The 2,459-nt window shown below is 48.1% G+C and overlaps 1 protein-coding gene across 1 annotated transcript in view; it reads left to right on the forward strand.

The window, feature by feature from the left end:
- Positions 1-2,459, forward strand: part of PTK2 (protein tyrosine kinase 2) — a 190,187-nt gene that overhangs the window by 121,061 nt on the left and 66,667 nt on the right. The window lies entirely within an intron of this gene.

Consider the following 2,459-nt stretch of genomic DNA (forward strand, 5'->3'; position numbering starts at 1 on the left):
ACGCCCTCACCAGCATTTATTGTTTTCTGGTTTTTTGAATTTTGCTATTGATGCTAGGGTGGAGTGGTATCTCGTTGTTTTGATTTGCATGTCAAAATTCAACTTTCTTAAAAGTGTACATTTTGCTTTCACCCAAATCACAATAAAAAATATATTTAAAAAAAAAAGAGAGAGAGAGATACCCACATACAGTGAGCTAGCCTAATAAGCATTCTTGATCAAAAAAGATAATAATTAAAAAAATAATGAAGTGTATGTTTTGGTAGTTTTCAGTGTATTAAAAGAATTGTGCAACCATCACCGCCATCAGTTTAGAGCACTTTATCTCTCACACACACACACACACACACACACACACACCTGCTGCTTGTTAACAAGTCGCTCCCCGTTCCCCCTGGCAACCAGCAGCCTCCTTTCTGTCTGTGGATCTGCCTCCTGTGGACGGTTCGTACGAATGGGATCACACACCTGTGGCCTTTTATGACTGGCTTCTATTGCTGGGCACCATGTTTCTGAAGCTCATCCATTTGGAGCAGGTATCAGAACGTCTTCCTTTCTATGGCCAGATAATAGTCCATTGTTGGGGTGGACAGACCTCATTTGCCAGGCCCTTCATCAGTTGGCGTGCTTTCCACCTGTCGGTGTGAGGAATAATGCTGCTGCAAACGTGCTTGTACAGGCTTTCGTGTGGGCGGAGCTTCTCAGCCTTTTAGGTCTAGCCCAGGAGTAGAATTGCTGGCAAGGGGGTGATTTCCTGAGGAACCGCCTGGCTGTCTCCCTCAGCAGCTGCCCACTGTACGTTTCTGTAGCAGGGCAGGGCCTCCCAGGTCCTCACATCCTCACCAGCCCTCGTGGTCTTTTTCATTTGATCGGTGACTTTTAAATGGTCGTTGTTGATGACAGTACGTACCTGCTCAAGAAACTCTTATTAAGCCGAGTGACAAGCAGCAGAGGTGGCCCCTGTGAGCTGCAGCAGCACAGGGGCCTGCCCTTCTTGCTCAGGGTGTTTTCCCCAGTGCCTCACAGCTGTCCAGTCCATATCCTTTGACACACTGAGTGTTGCTTTTATAACCAAAAGGCCAGTAAAGGTTTTTGGTCTGAGACTACTGGCCCTCACTGCCCAGTACTACCCCGTAAGAGGCTGTGGGAGTTTGGTTTTGTGTGTGCGGCGTCGTTTAACATGCCACATTTCCCTGGCTGTCATGTACTCGTTTTCCAGCCGTTGCCCACACTGTGCATTGTTGATGTTCATAATTCTCCTAGCTCCTTGAGGCGGAACACACTGGAAAGAGCCGAGTCTGAGTTGAGGCAGGGCCACATTGCAGGCTGCTCTGCCAGACTGTGAGGTATTGGGAGGTCAGGTTTCCTGACAACAGCTTGTTGAGCCAGGCGGTATCTGTGGTCCCCTCCATTTCTCTGTTCCCCAGCAGCCAGCGTTTTGATGTGCCTTCCTGGTTGCATGGCTGGTAGCAGGGTGGGAACACTTGATTTCATTCATTTTAATACACGGAGTCCATGTTCACTGTGAAATAACAAGAGTTGTTGTTGTTGTTGCTGTTATGTGCCGGTCAAGTCGGACCCGACTCACAGCGACCCCTCCTTGGGTTTCCAAGACGGTGTCTCTGCAGTAGATTGCCCAGCCTTCTGGTTAGCAGTTAAATGCCTTAAGCACTATGCCACCAGAGCTTCTTTAAAAGGCCCATAGTCTGGTGTTGGTTAAATGCCTGGGAAGATGCCGGCCCCTAAGAACCCCAGGGCATCCCTGCTACTTCCCCTCCTGCTGTGTGCTGCATGTGAGTGTTATTAATGCGGGAGTCGGAGTTTTCACTGTAAGGGAGTCTCTGTTTCTCTGGGTTTTCATTATAAATCCTTTTCCAGATTATGCCTTTTAGTGTCCTGTTAAATTAAGTTAGCATTTCATCAAGGACTCGAAATAGTCGGTCAAAGTGTAATTCAGAGTATAAAGTTCAAGAGCAAGGGCCTGTCACTGGTTACTTTGAGATTCAGCTAGTTCTTTCAGCAACTACTTAACCAATTGTCTGCCATGTGAGAAGGAGCCTTGGTGGCACAGTGGTTAAGCACTCAGTTGCTGAGAGGTCGGCAGTTCAAACCCAGCAGCCACTCTGCAGGAGAAAGATACGACAGTCTGCTTCCATGAAGACTGACAGCCCTGGAGACCTTCTGGGGCAGTTCTACTCTGTCCTCTAGGGGCGCTGTGAGTCCGAATTGACTCCATGGCAGTGGGTTTGGTTTGGGCTGGTGGCATAGTGGATAAGGGACTTGACTGCTAACCGGACGGTCAGCAGTTCAAACCCACCAGCTGCTCTGTGGAAGGAAAATGGGGCAATCTTACTTCCATAAAGATTTACAGCCTCGGAAACCCAAAGCGTGTCTCTGTGAATTGGAAGTGACTCGATGGCAGTGAGTTTGGTTTTGGTTTCTGTAAAGATCACAGCCTT

Source organism: Orycteropus afer, unplaced genomic scaffold (assembly GCF_000298275.1).
Source record: "Orycteropus afer afer isolate SDZICR_OR568_19922 unplaced genomic scaffold, OryAfe1.0 scaffold00069, whole genome shotgun sequence".
Classification (NCBI taxonomy): domain Eukaryota; kingdom Metazoa; phylum Chordata; class Mammalia; order Tubulidentata; family Orycteropodidae; genus Orycteropus; species Orycteropus afer.